Below are 16,040 nucleotides of genomic sequence, written 5' to 3'. Positions count from 1 at the left end.
AGCATCTAATCTTTATTTAGGCTTAATTTGACTTTTAGCATGTTACCACAACTTGACTTATACCATTATGCTTTAAGATCAAAATATATAGTTTATATGATTTATATTGAATAAGCAAACTACGCTCATAATCCCCACTACAAGGTATATCCGTTATCAAGCAATACACCAAGCTTCAGTTACTTAGAGTGAGTATGCACAAGTTCATCTTTAGGCTTACAGACGTTGTATCCCATGGGGTCCGTTTCTTACTGGCATTAAGACGAACACAAGGGAGGATCAATGTATCACTCATAGTGGATTTTGATCAAGTCAGTAATGAAGTTGTATGAAGTACAGCAGTGATCAAGTTTATTAACTTAGGGTTTGCTCTAAAAGCTTTTAAAATATTCAGATTATGAATATCCAAAAAATAAACCGCATAAAGACTCACAGTTTCCAGAAACTGAAAGCATCCAATCAATACATGATTTGAGGCCATAAAACCATACACTGTTGAAGTGTTAATCATAAAGTAGATGCATTATTTTAAATTGGCAGTTCTTATGTTTGTATCACATGCTTTACTCTAATAGTTTGTTTAAGACCTACCAATGCACCAATGCAGCTAAACACACAGTATTTTAAGCTTATTTCATTCTCGATATGAGACTAAATGATCAATGTACTAGCATCTTCTCTTTTTGCTTCAAAACTCATTTTTAGGAGCATTTTTTTAATGTTTTTGAATTTTTTGAAATAGTTGAATGTTTTTGGTTTTTCTCAATACTAACTGAAATCACGATATTTTTGTATATTTCCCTTTTCTTCCCCTAAACCAAAATATTAAAATAATCAAAATACAATAAAAGCTTTACAAATTAAAAGTCGATTATCCGAGTTTAAGAATATCAGCAAGAGTTTTTACTCCATTTAAACCACGTAAAAAGTTAAAGCGAGTTTTATCAAAGGCTTTGGTAAACAAATAAGCTTTCTAAAAATCCGCGTGCACCTTCTCTAGCTTGATTAATTTCTTTTCAAAACAATCACGGATGAAATGATATCGAATTTCGATATGCTTCGTCTTAGATTGGTGCACGGGGTTTTTCGTGATACAAATTGCAGCTGAATTATCAATAAATATGAGAGTAGTAGGAAACTTCAAAGCGTAATCCCGCAAGTGTTGTTGGATCGAAAAAAAATGCGAACAGCAACACGAGGCCGCTACATATTCGGTTTCTACGGTTGAAGTGGAGACCGTTGTCTGTTTCTTACACTGTCAATAAACAAGCCGGCTTCCTAGAAATTGACAGCCCGCCATAATGGACTTGAAGTTGATTTTGCCACCTCCGTAGTCCGAATCGGAAAACACAGTGAGATCAAAGCTATCATCTGTGACAATCGTCAATTCCAGGTTAACCTCGTTAACTCAACTCCGTTAATTCAAACTTTAAAGATCGTTGAATCTATAACGCATACTTCATTACATTTAAACTAGGGTTTAAATGACGCTTAACATTTACTACATGTGTAGTAGTCTTTCGGGATTTGCACCGAAACGCAAACGAGTTGATAAATAAACGACAAACGTCAAAACACGAACTATGTGATTACTATGTGTTAGGATTATGTGCTATGTGATAATATTATGGTCATGTTAACTTATTGTGCAAGTATGATAGAATGTTCTAGAAAAACAACACTTGGAAAGTAGAGGGATTAGAATGTAACTTGTATATCTATAAATATATTATTAACTTAACCCTAACTATTATTATTATCCTAACCCTAACCTACAAGTTCCGATCGGCTCTCTCTCACCTCCCTTCTCCACGGCTGCCGTCCACAAGAACACCCACATACACCATCAATTCAAGTCTTTGATCCAAGAACTAAGTGCTAGGAAGGTATATTTGATCATCCTTCACATCCTTGTTGATTGAATTTGATGTTTGTTGGGTTAATAACAAACCCTAGCTGGCCGATTCTAGGTGTTATATTGTTCATGTGATTCTTGAATTGATTTGATGATAAAGTGATAACTAGATTGATATTGATACATGATTGATTGTTGTTCTTGATTTGAATTAAAACACAAACCCTAATCTTGTATGTATGGTGTGATTTATATGCATGGATAGTAGTTATGGTGTCTAGAGGGTTATATGGATGCATGATAGTTCATAGATTGTTATGATGTTGAGTTTTGATGTGAACAGATTCTGGACAGAATATATATACGATGTTTAACTGACTGTAACGAAGTGTAAACGTGAAAATTGATTGAGATTGTGGGTACTGCAGTAAACTAGGTTGAGTCTAGTTTCTATAAAGTATAAATTCGTAATTTTTGGATAAGTGGAAGTATACTTTTATGATTTTACAAAAACGTGATGCAAAGCTGAGCTGTTAGACCTGCTGTTAGGTTATATTGTAAATTCTATATCTCATGAACTACGAGGCCAATTGGGTTGGTTCCACTTCTGGAAGTTGACTCACTGAGTTAGGAACCAAACCCAAGTGGTCTTGCATTTATTGGATTTTTCGTTTACCGGGAATTGCAAATAACATTCTGTTGTGCATGAATCTGACTGATATGAGTTTACTGTAGTGTTTTGATCATTATGAGAAATCTATATGGAATAAAAATAATATAAAATATGTTCTGGAAACCTAAGACATGTATGTTTCAGTGGTGATTTTTGGTGAATTAATTGAGATGATATGATCGGTGAAATAGTACAATCTTTCAAGTAGAAATTCTGTCACAATGAAACTAGCTGCTGAGTTGTGTAGGAATGCATGAAATATGATAGTTTTTATATAATTGTTGTATTTTGACCAAAATACCCTTGCGGGGAATAGTTGCTAGTTTGATTGCCATGAATTGACCAAATTGCCCTTATGGGGAATAATGGTTAGTTAGTCTTTGTTTGTTGACCAAAATGCCCTTACGGGAATAATTGCTTGTAAGTATGTTATTAATACATGACACGAAAGTAATTGCTCACTCGTGTATCGTATCACAATTGTACTTGTTTAAATCACACACGGTTCACAAACGAAACACGAAACATGATACGTGCATAGGTATTATGTGCCGAGTCTAGAGACTCGTTAAACGTTCCGATACTTAGAAAATCTCTTTGTTATTTTAGAACGCTAGAGAGTTTTCTACGACGCGCATCACTCGGTGATCTAATTTGGAATATTCTTCGCAAACAGTGAGTTCACTTACCCCGCTCTTTGAACTGTTTTCAAACGTTTTTCACTTGGGGGAGATAACATACTCCGATAAACGCATTTTTGAGATAAACACATATTTAAGATTTTGTTATAAATTATATATATCACTTGTAGAGGCTAAGCGGCACGTAACCCTTGAAGTCCCACGCATCGAACCGGTTAATATTTGGAATAGCGAGTCACTGTTGAGTAGTACTACTGGGTTTGACAAACCCCACCCGACGCTAAGCTCAACTGGAGGTTGAGTGGGTGTAATTTTGGCTAACACTTACCATGGTCTGGGTTGACCTGGTGACGGGCACTTGATAAACAGTCAGCTTCGGTCTCGAACCACTTAGTAATTCTTGTTGTATAGATTAGCTACCTATCGATATATAATTTGACATAACATTATCTGGTAACACTTAAACGCTGTAACGTGGTTACACACTTAAACGCCGTAACGTGGTTACGCAAAACATTTAAACGCCGTAACGTGGTTACGCAAAACTTTTAAACGCCGTAACGTGGTTACGCAAAACACTTAACGAAAACGCTGAACTCAAACGCTAAACGATTTATCTTATATAACTTGTGAACTCACCAACCTCGTGTTGACCCCTTTTAGTATGTTATTCTCAGGTAGCCGAGGCGGGCGCGCGGTTTAGGAGCATGCATTAATTGTTAAACATCTTACTCTGCAAACTTAATTTTAACATTTACATTTGGTTTTAAGTCGTCCTGCGTGACGCAACTTTTGAATTAAGGTTTTACGCTTCCGCACTTATTTTTCATTTAAACGTTTTCTTTGGTTTGGTTATAACTAATGATTCCGATCCTGCCAGTTCACACCCACTGACGGTAAAACTCCGTTAGTGGATTTTGAGGGTGTGACAGATTGGTATCAGAGCCATTGGTTATAGCGAACTAGAAACTGCATGCATACTAGACTATAACCGCGACGACCCATCAGTTATAATAATACGCACTGCATAGGTTTGTGTAGTCTTGTAATCTTATCTCTTACCTCTTTCGCTCATACGCGCGCGCATACACGGCTTACCTGTAGGAATGTCGACGCCACCCTCATCATCATCCGATTCGATGATGCATGCTCACGGGAAGGAACCTCAGTTACCTACCGCCTCGCCACCCCGCGTAGTCCCGGAACTCGCAGCTCCCGCACCAAAGAGGTACCGCCTATCCGGAAGCCTTTACGAAAACAACGTTAGCTGGGATTGGTACCCTAACATGATCAGACGTATGGTCTACCGTGAACAAGTTCCCCCGTTGCCACACCCGAACCACCCTGCTTATCCCAACACCCTACCACCCATAACCGAACCTGTAGAGAGAGTTCTCGCAGCCGTTGTTTCATGTTTGGAGCGTGATGTGGGTTACATGCGCTACACGAGAGAGAACGTTTCCAGATTGTTAAAAGATGAAACCGAGAATAAGGAGGAGGTTGCCCGCATGGCGGCGGCAATGAAGGATATGCAAGGGGCTAGTGATCAACAAACGAAGGTTATGATGAAGATGCAAGCCGAAATGATAGACTTGAAAGAGCAACTCCAAGAAGCAAGGACCCGAACCGAAATAGCGTTAGAGCGTTGCGATATCCTACAAATGCAGATTGCTCAGAACGCAGCCGACCCTGAGGCAGAGCCTGAGGCCGAGCCTGGGGCAGAGCCTGAAGTAGAACCTGAAGAAGATCCCGAAGAGGAGCCTGAGGAAGATCCCGAAGAAGATCCCGAGGAAGATCCCGAAGAAGAACCGGAGGAAGAACCGGCTGAGGAGGAGGCACACTCAGAGGTGTCCTCAGATGACGACATCTAGTAATGATGATGCTTAGATGGAGGGGTTGTCTCCATCCTAACTATTATTTTTCTATGAATTGAGGATTGATTGGAAATACTTTGTGGCGGATACAATGGTTTTAATCATGAATTTTTATTTAGACTAATGTGTGGTTGTGATGTGATGTTGTCTCTTATTTCTTTCTTACTTATCTTTTCATTACATGTATGGTGTGTTGTATATGAAAGAAAAATTCATGTTTAACATCTTTATACTGTGATTCTAGGAAATGGCTGGAAGAAACGCTGGACGAGGACGTGGTAACATCAGCATGACTGCAGCTGAACTCCAAACTCTGCTGAATGACCATGTCGCGGCCGCTTTAGCCGCACACGTTCAGAATCAAACAGGAGGTCCGAATGGAACGTGTACCTTCAAGAACTACCGTGACTGCAAGCCCAGTACGTTTAAGGGCACTGAGGGAGCTATAGGCTTCCTGCGTTGGGCTGAGAAGGCCGAGTCGGCCTTTGAGATGTGTAACTGTCCCCCTGCCAGTAGGGTCAAATTCGCTGCTGGGACACTTGAGGATTCCGCCCTCACTTGGTGGAATTCGAACGTCCAGATCCTTGGATTGGAACTGGCTAACGCGATGAACTGGGAGGAGTTCAAAAGCATGATGCGAGAGGAGTACTGTCCGAGGGAAGAAATTTCGAAGTTAGAATCAGAATTTTGGTCACTAAAGATGGTAGGTTCGGAGATTGAAGCCTACACTACTCGTTCGCACGAGTTGGCTGTGATGTGTCCGCGGATGGTGGATCCGCCGAGCAAGAGAATAGAGATGTACATTGATGGGTTAGCACCACAGATTCAGGGTATGGTGACGTCTTCCAGACCAGCCACGATCCAACAAGCGATCCGTTTGGCTCACAAACTGACGGATCAGGCTGTGACCCAGGGTGCGTTACCACCGAGGGGTTCGACTGTTAAAGCCCGTGACAACCCGAGTAATGACCACGTCAGCAACAGTAACAACAACAGCAACCCGAACAGCGGGAAGAGAAAGTTCGACAACACCAGATCTTCATCCTCGAACCTCCCACCGCAACAACACTACCGTAAACCCGAGTTCACCCGGAGCTTTAACACTCAGAATCACAACAACAACAACTCCAACAACAACGGTAGCGGGCAGGTTTCGAGCGGATATGCTGGGAAGTATCCAAAGTGCAACAGGTGCAACTATCATCATGTTGGCCAGTGTGACCGTGTCAAGTGTCAAAGATGCGGAAAGATAGGTCACCAAGCGAAAGAATGTAGAGGAGACCTTGCGGCAAAGGGTGCTCCTAAGCAACCGATGACGACTAAGGGATGTTTTGAATGTGGACAGGAAGGTCATTTCCGGAAGGATTGCCCCAAGCTGAAACATAATGACAACAATGGGGGCAATGGAAGTGGCAGTAACGGTGGAGGAAATGGCAAAGGAAGAGCGTTTGTGATTGGATCGGGTCAAGCCCGCAATGATCCGCATGTGGTGTCCGGTAAGTTCCCTGTAAACGATTATTTTGCTTCTATTTTGTTTGACACTGGAGCTGATAGGAGTTTTGTGTCGAAAGCCTTTAGCCAACTTTTAGACCTTACTCCAACCCCGTTAGACGCTAAGTTTCCTGTTGAATTAGCTAATGGTAAAACTGTAGTAACAACTCATATACTTGCGGGATGTAAGTTGAAACTGTCAGGTCATGTTTTTGACATCGACCTTATTCCTTTTACGCTTAGTAGTTACGATGTCGTTGTCGGCATGGACTGGTTATCCGAGAACCGAGCGGAGATTATATGCCATGATAAAATAGTCCATATTACCACCCCTTCCGGCGAGATCATTTCGGTCCGAGGCGAGAGAAGCGGCATGACCAACAGCATCATCACCCTTATGAAAGCACAGAAGTATCTACGAAAGGGTCATCCGGCAATTTTGGCGCAGATTGTTGAGAAACCCGCGGAGGAGAAACGAATTGAAGACATACCGGTTGTGCGAGACTTTCCGGAAGTTTTCCCGGAGGATTTGCCCGGACTCCCTCCTATTCGTCAAGTCGAATTCCAAATCGAGTTGACACCCGGTGCAGCACCCATAGCACGAGCCCCGTATCGGCTCGCACCGGCGGAACTTCAGGAGTTGTCCACCCAGTTGCAAGATTTGTTGGATAAAGGTTTTATCCGACCTAGCTCATCGCCATGGGGAGCCCCTGTCTTGTTTGTTCGAAAGAAAGACGGGACTTTCCGAATGTGCATCGACTACCGGGAATTGAACAAGGTGACGGTCAAGAACCGTTATCCTTTACCCCGAATTGATGATTTATTTGACCAGCTTCAGGGATCGAGTTACTACTCGAAGATCGATCTACGATCCGGTTACCACCAGTTGAGAGTGCGCGAAGAAGATATTTCAAAGACGGCTTTCAGAACACGGTATGGTCACTACGAGTTCTCGGTTATGCCTTTTGGCCTAACCAACGCGCCAGCCGTATTTATGGATCTCATGAATCGAGTATGCAAGGCGTACCTCGACAAGTTCGTGATTGTTTTCATCGATGATATTCTTGTCTACTCCAAGAACGAGACTGACCACGAAGAGCACTTAAGGATAATTCTGGAACTACTGAAGAAGGAACAACTGTATGCTAAAGTCTCGAAATGTGAATTTTGGCTTCGCGAGGTTCACTTTTTAGGACATGTGATCAACGAGAATGGTATCCATGTCGATCCCGGTAAGGTAAAGGCCATCAAAAACTGGGAAGCACCTAAGACTCCGACTGAAGTGCGACAATTCCTAGGACTGGCCGGCTACTATCGGCGTTTCATCGAGGGATTTTCAAAGATTGCTCAACCCCTCACCGCTTTGACTCACAAGGGCACTAAGTACAACTGGGGTGACGCGCAAGAATCCGCTTTCCAACTGTTGAAAACCAAGCTTTGTAGCGCCCCTATTTTAGCCCTCCCCGAGGGAACAGAAAATTTTGAGGTACACTGTGACGCATCTATACAAGGTCTCGGTTGTGTGCTGATGCAACTCGAGAAGGTTATTGCCTACGCCTCTAGACAACTACGGGTTCACGAGAAGAACTACACGACCCATGATTTGGAACTCGGAGCTGTGGTGTTTGCTCTTAAGATATGGAGGCATTACTTGTACGGTACCAAGTTTACCATTTACACCGACCACAAGAGTCTCCAACATATCTACGATCAGAAGGAGCTGAACATGCGACAGCGTCGTTGGGTCGAGCTGCTCAAAGATTATGATTGTGCCATCAAGTACCACCCGGGCAAGGCCAATGTGGTGGCCGACGCCCTCAGCAGAAAAGAAACAGATAAACCCAGACGAGTAAGAGCATTGCAACTTACGATTCATGCCAGCTTACCCGATCAGATTCGCGATGCGCAACTGGAAGCTTTGAAAGATGAAAATCTTCCATCGGAACTCATGCGGGGCATGAACAAGCAACTTGAAACCAGATCGGACGGGGTCCGATATTTTGAGAACCGGATTTGGGTTCCACGATACGGAGAGTTGAGAACTCTAGTGATGGACGAAGCTCACAAGTCCCGATATTCTATCCACCCTGGCTCAGATAAAATGTATCATGATTTAAAGGCACTTTACTGGTGGCCGAACATGAAAGCCGACATTGCCACCTACGTGAGCAAATGCTTGACTTGTGCCAGAGTCAAGATTGAATACCAGAAACCATCTGGTCTACTGCAACAACCGGAACTCCCAATGTGGAAATGGGAGCACATCTCAATGGATTTTATTACGGGTTTGCCTAAGACACCGACGGGATGCGATACCATCTGGGTGATCGTTGACCGGTTGACTAAATCGGCACATTTCCTAGCGATTAAGGAAACGGACAAAATGGAAAGACTGACTCGAGTATACATGAAAGAAGTGGTGTCTAGACACGGAGTGCCTGTCTCGATCATTTCCGATCGAGATTCTCGTTTTACCTCACACTTTTGGAAGTCGCTGCAAAGCGCACTGGGCACACGTCTCGATATGAGTACAGCATACCATCCTCAGACGGATGGGCAAAGTGAACGGACTATTCAGACCCTGGAGGATATGTTGCGTGCATGCGTTTTAGATTTCGGAAAAAGTTGGGAACCCCACTTACCCTTGGTAGAGTTTTCGTATAATAACAGCTACCACGCAAGTATTAAGGCAGCGCCGTTTGAAGCGCTGTACGGACGGAAGTGTCGATCACCACTCTGCTGGGCAGAGGTGGGTGACAGCCAAATCACTGGTCCAGAAATGGTACTCGAAACCTCGGAAAAGATTGTTCAAATCCGAAATCGCATGGCAGCAGCACGGGATCGCCAAAAGAGTTACGCCGACAAGCGCCGAAAACCTCTCGAATTTAAAGTGAACGATCGGGTGTTACTCAAAGTCTCACCTTGGAAAGGTGTAGTTCGCTTTGGTAAGCGAAACAAACTCAACCCACGGTATGTTGGTCCGTACCGGATAACTGAGCGCATTGGTCCGGTGGCGTACCGACTGGACCTACCAACAGAACTCAGTGGCGTACACGATGTATTCCACGTATCAAATTTGAAGAAATGCCTATCTGATGAAACCCAAGTAGTCCCTTTGGAGGAACTGCAAGTTGATGAACAGTTACGGTTCATTGAGGAACCAGTCGAAGTTTTGGATTGGGAAACCAAAACACTCAAACACAGCAAAATTCCAATCGTTAAGGTTCGTTGGAACTCGAGTCGTGGACCGGAGTTCATGTGGGAACGCGAGGATCAAATGATGAAAAAGTATCCTCACTTTTTTGAAGGGCTAACCAAACACCGAAAACCGCGAAACCCGGCAAACCGTCAAACATCACCGAAGGTATGAATTAAATTTCGGGACGAAATTTCTTTTTACTAGGGGATGATATGACAAACTGAAAAATTTTTCTTCTTACTTTTTCAGGCTCTCATCACGACTTGACTCAAATTTTCGGGACGAAAATTCTTTAACATGGGAATGATGTGACAATCGTCAATTCCAGGTTAACCTCGTTAACTCAACTCCGTTAATTCAAACTTTAAAGATCGTTGAATCTATAACGCATACTTCATTACATTTAAACTAGGGTTTAAATGACGCTTAACATTTACTACATGTGTAGTAGTCTTTCGGGATTTGCACCGAAACGCAAACGAGTTGATAAATAAACGACAAACGTCAAAACACGAACTATGTGATTACTATGTGTTAGGATTATGTGCTATGTGATAATATTATGGTCATGTTAACTTATTGTGCAAGTATGATAGAATGTTCTAGAAAAACAACACTTGGAAAGTAGAGGGATTAGAATGTAACTTGTATATCTATAAATATATTATTAACTTAACCCTAACTATTATTATTATCCTAACCCTAACCTACAAGTTCCGATCGGCTCTCTCTCACCTCCCTTCTCCACGGCTGCCGTCCACAAGAACACCCACATACACCATCAATTCAAGTCTTTGATCCAAGAACTAAGTGCTAGGAAGGTATATTTGATCATCCTTCACATCCTTGTTGATTGAATTTGATGTTTGTTGGGTTAATAACAAACCCTAGCTGGCCGATTCTAGGTGTTATATTGTTCATGTGATTCTTGAATTGATTTGATGATAAAGTGATAACTAGATTGATATTGATACATGATTGATTGTTGTTCTTGATTTGAATTAAAACACAAACCCTAATCTTGTATGTATGGTGTGATTTATATGCATGGATAGTAGTTATGGTGTCTAGAGGGTTATATGGATGCATGATAGTTCATAGATTGTTATGATGTTGAGTTTTGATGTGAACAGATTCTGGACAGAATATATATACGATGTTTAACTGACTGTAACGAAGTGTAAACGTGAAAATTGATTGAGATTGTGGGTACTGCAGTAAACTAGGTTGAGTCTAGTTTCTATAAAGTATAAATTCGTAATTTTTGGATAAGTGGAAGTATACTTTTATGATTTTACAAAAACGTGATGCAAAGCTGAGCTGTTAGACCTGCTGTTAGGTTATATTGTAAATTCTATATCTCATGAACTACGAGGCCAATTGGGTTGGTTCCACTTCTGGAAGTTGACTCACTGAGTTAGGAACCAAACCCAAGTGGTCTTGCATTTATTGGATTTTTCGTTTACCGGGAATTGCAAATAACATTCTGTTGTGCATGAATCTGACTGATATGAGTTTACTGTAGTGTTTTGATCATTATGAGAAATCTATATGGAATAAAAATAATATAAAATATGTTCTGGAAACCTAAGACATGTATGTTTCAGTGGTGATTTTTGGTGAATTAATTGAGATGATATGATCGGTGAAATAGTACAATCTTTCAAGTAGAAATTCTGTCACAATGAAACTAGCTGCTGAGTTGTGTAGGAATGCATGAAATATGATAGTTTTTATATAATTGTTGTATTTTGACCAAAATACCCTTGCGGGGAATAGTTGCTAGTTTGATTGCCATGAATTGACCAAATTGCCCTTATGGGGAATAATGGTTAGTTAGTCTTTGTTTGTTGACCAAAATGCCCTTACGGGAATAATTGCTTGTAAGTATGTTATTAATACATGACACGAAAGTAATTGCTCACTCGTGTATCGTATCACAATTGTACTTGTTTAAATCACACACGGTTCACAAACGAAACACGAAACATGATACGTGCATAGGTATTATGTGCCGAGTCTAGAGACTCGTTAAACGTTCCGATACTTAGAAAATCTCTTTGTTATTTTAGAACGCTAGAGAGTTTTCTACGACGCGCATCACTCGGTGATCTAATTTGGAATATTCTTCGCAAACAGTGAGTTCACTTACCCCGCTCTTTGAACTGTTTTCAAACGTTTTTCACTTGGGGGAGATAACATACTCCGATAAACGCATTTTTGAGATAAACACATATTTAAGATTTTGTTATAAATTATATATATCACTTGTAGAGGCTAAGCGGCACGTAACCCTTGAAGTCCCACGCATCGAACCGGTTAATATTTGGAATAGCGAGTCACTGTTGAGTAGTACTACTGGGTTTGACAAACCCCACCCGACGCTAAGCTCAACTGGAGGTTGAGTGGGTGTAATTTTGGCTAACACTTACCATGGTCTGGGTTGACCTGGTGACGGGCACTTGATAAACAGTCAGCTTCGGTCTCGAACCACTTAGTAATACTTGTTGTATAGATTAGCTACCTATCGATATATAATTTGACATAACATTATCTGGTAACACTTAAACGCTGTAACGTGGTTACACACTTAAACGCCGTAACGTGGTTACGCAAAACATTTAAACGCCGTAACGTGGTTACGCAAAACTTTTAAACGCCGTAACGTGGTTACGCAAAACACTTAACGAAAACGCTGAACTCAAACGCTAAACGATTTATCTTATATAACTTGTGAACTCACCAACCTCGTGTTGACCCCTTTTAGTATGTTATTCTCAGGTAGCCGAGGCGGGCGCGCGGTTTAGGAGCATGCATTAATTGTTAAACATCTTACTCTGCAAACTTAATTTTAACATTTACATTTGGTTTTAAGTCGTCCTGCGTGACGCAACTTTTGAATTAAGGTTTTACGCTTCCGCACTTATTTTTCATTTAAACGTTTTCTTTGGTTTGGTTATAACTAATGATTCCGATCCTGCCAGTTCACACCCTCTGACGGTAAAACTCCGTTAGTGGATTTTGAGGGTGTGACATCATCCTTGGGATACCATAACCCGGTGTCAGGATTACATCTTAGATAGTGAAGTACACATTTAACCGACGTCTAATGAGTCACTCGGGGACTTGATTGGTACCTGGCACAAACACAAACAGCAAACATGATATTAGGACTAGAAGCAGTTAGATACATTTGAGAACCTATCACAGCAAACATGAAATTAGGATTAGAAGCAGTTAGAAAAATTGTGACCCACGGGTAGAGGTGTAAAAGGGATTTTTCCGGCAGTTATCTTGAATCAGCTCAAGACTTCATTCACATATTTCACCTGATGTAAAAAAATCCCAGCATCAGACTTATGACCTGCAACCCTAAGAACAAATTCATCTTCCCCATCGAGCTCATCTCGAATTTCGTTTTCATTGATTTCTCAAAATCCTTGCACATTTTGTCGTATGTTGAATGTTGGGATGAGAAAATGGATTAAAGGAAAATTGGAGTCTTCTCGACCTCCCTGAATATGGCTAAGTATTGACATCGGGCACTCTTGGACATCCGAGCAAGTTTTAACTTAAGCCAAGCAAGGTATTTTGCCTTCCGGGCAGAGTTATCTTCTTGAAGTCTTCTTTAGTGACTATCCGAGCAGGGTTCAATATGTCTAGCAAGGTTTTTTCTTCAAAGCCAAGCAAGGTTTGCTTCTTAGTATGCTTTTGGCTAACCAGGATTTTGAAGCCAAGTATTTGGAAGATCTAGCAAGGTTATTCATTAATAAACAGTAGTCCGAACATGCTTGAGGAAAGTTATTCAAGAAACATTCTAAGGACTTTCTTTAGCAAGGTTCAACTCCTAGCAAGCTATAGTGATTCCAGCACAAGTCAAACAGTGTTATCAACACACTTTTGTTTGCTTAATAAGTTATTCATTAACAAAGAGTTGAAGGGATGCATGAAGAACAGTTCTCGTAGGATCATATCAAACAAAGTTTGCTATGGTTAGGAGGATTGAAGTCTGCTAAGTGAGTATTTAGAAAATACTCTAAGTAATGTCTACCCGGAGAACAGTTCCCTAGCACACTTCAAGGATACCAGGTCTGCTGGAAGATGATAAAACACTTAGTACATTTTATAATATGTTTTCTGATTATGTATTAATGATTAGGGTTTCTAGAAGGAATGACAGCTGTCAGAAGGCAGGCCTATAAATAGAATGATCTAGGGCATGCCTCCTGCAATACACAGGACAGATATGAGAAAGACACCTGAATATTGATTGACAATGATTTGACGGCTAATATATTCGTACGGATATTTTACCTAGAAACAAATCATTCCTTTCTTAGAACCCTAATGATTCTTGTTTTGTAATCGACCTATCTATTAATGGAGAAAATTTGAGTATAATTGTGTGTGTCTTTATTGTGTCCTTTTAGCAACAATTAGTGTGTCATTGATTCCGCCTTTAACACACTATTATTCATCTCCAATCTAGCCCCGTCGTTAATCTTCTTGTCAACACTATTTATGTGGGTTACGACATAGAAAGACTGAGAGATCAAACAAGACCGACAAGTTGTATCAGAGCCTTGTTCGACTACCTTGGTGAAGAATAAGTTGCTGATTATTGACTGAATATGTTTGATTTAAGGACGAAGGGTGACGTCAGCTAAGTACTGTTCCATTGGAGAGTGACGTCAACAACTCTGCTCTTCTTTGCTCTGATCTGCTTTCTTTTACGGTTTAAAAGTTTCTTTTTCCTTAGATTTTGCTTATTTGTACACTTAATCTTGCTTTATTCGGTCCAGATTCATCAGATCTGAGTATTATACCTCAGATCTGATAATTTTTCGAAAAGTCTAAATTTTTTTTAGTCCTTGTGTTCACTTTAAAATATTTTACAAAATGTCTGGATTCAAAGAGCAGGAAGTCTCAACTAACAAGAATCCTAGGCTGTATGGACCGGAAAACAATATAAAGTGGAAAGTTCTCTTTGAATCTGCAATTTGCTACAATGATGTAGACATGTGGAATTCTATAGAGAATGCAAAACAAGCTGTTGGAGAACGAATTAGGAAAAGTAGATGATAGAGCTCTTTCCATGATAAAATTGGTTCGGTCTTGGGAAATTCTGACAAAGGTTGCACATCATACCACTGCCAAGGGCATGTATGATGCAATTCTTGAAATGTTTGAAGGCAACTCAAAGTTGAAGAAAATCAAAAGGGAAGGCTCAAGCAACAACTTGAAAGATTCTAATACAAAGAAGGTGAAAGGCTGAAGTCGATACTTGAAAGGTATCTGACCATAGTGAATTAACTCAGAACTACAGACTATGTGATGACTGATTCCGATTTGAACAAAAATCTGCAGTCATCATTGCCAAAAGAATGGTACACAGCATGCAAGTTCATCATTCAGAAACTGAATTCTGAAACACTCAACCTTGATGATGTGATCTGTTTTCTCCAAGCTGCTGAAATTGAAATGATTGAGAATGAGATGATAAAGGAAGAAACACCATGATTCCAAGTGTCAAATTCTCTCATTGCTCCTATGGGAAACTTAACTACCAAAAACCAACAACAAATACCTATCATTGAAGAACCTGCTGAACATGGTGGTGATACACCAACTCATAGATGATAATGATTCAGCCTTTGTGACAAGTGGACATGTACCTTTTGCTGGTGGAAGTGGACATCAAGGAAATCAAGGAAATGAGTACCAAGCATTGTTCACAATGTTTACAGAATCATATAATGCTTTTGTATCAAAGAATATGATTCACACTAGCATTGTTCAAGATGACTTAGAACAGAATGATGCAGATGAACTTGAAGATATGGACTTGAAGTGGCAAGCAACAATGTTGGCTTTGAGAAGTAAGAGGTTGTATAATAGGACTGGTAGATCTCTTCTATCAGGGCCTAGTGATAGAATTGAGTTCGACAAGTCAAAGGTCAGTTGTTATAACTGCCAACAACCTGGACATTTCGCCAGAGAATGCAATCAGACAAGAAACTTCCAAGGGAATCAATATCATAACGAACAACCATGAAATCAAAACTAGTACCAGCAAAACCAGCCAAGAAACAACAACTACAACAATTTCTACAACAACAACCCCAACTTTAACAACAACTACCAGCAACCACGAATGAACAATCAGCAAGTTGTACCTCAGAACCAAAATTAGCAAAGAAACAAAAACCAAAACCCTTCAAATACCCCCCAACAACACCAACAGAAACAAACAAACCAGCCTAGAAACCAAGGAAATGTAGCACTTGCTTCTCAACAAGAAGGTGGT

This window comes from Bidens hawaiensis, unplaced genomic scaffold (genome assembly GCF_021521415.1).
Source record: "Bidens hawaiensis isolate Kalapana, Puna unplaced genomic scaffold, B.hawaiensis_p1.1 tig00003288_1, whole genome shotgun sequence".
Taxonomy (NCBI): domain Eukaryota; kingdom Viridiplantae; phylum Streptophyta; class Magnoliopsida; order Asterales; family Asteraceae; genus Bidens; species Bidens hawaiensis.
Note: the sequence above shows the minus strand (reverse complement) of the source record.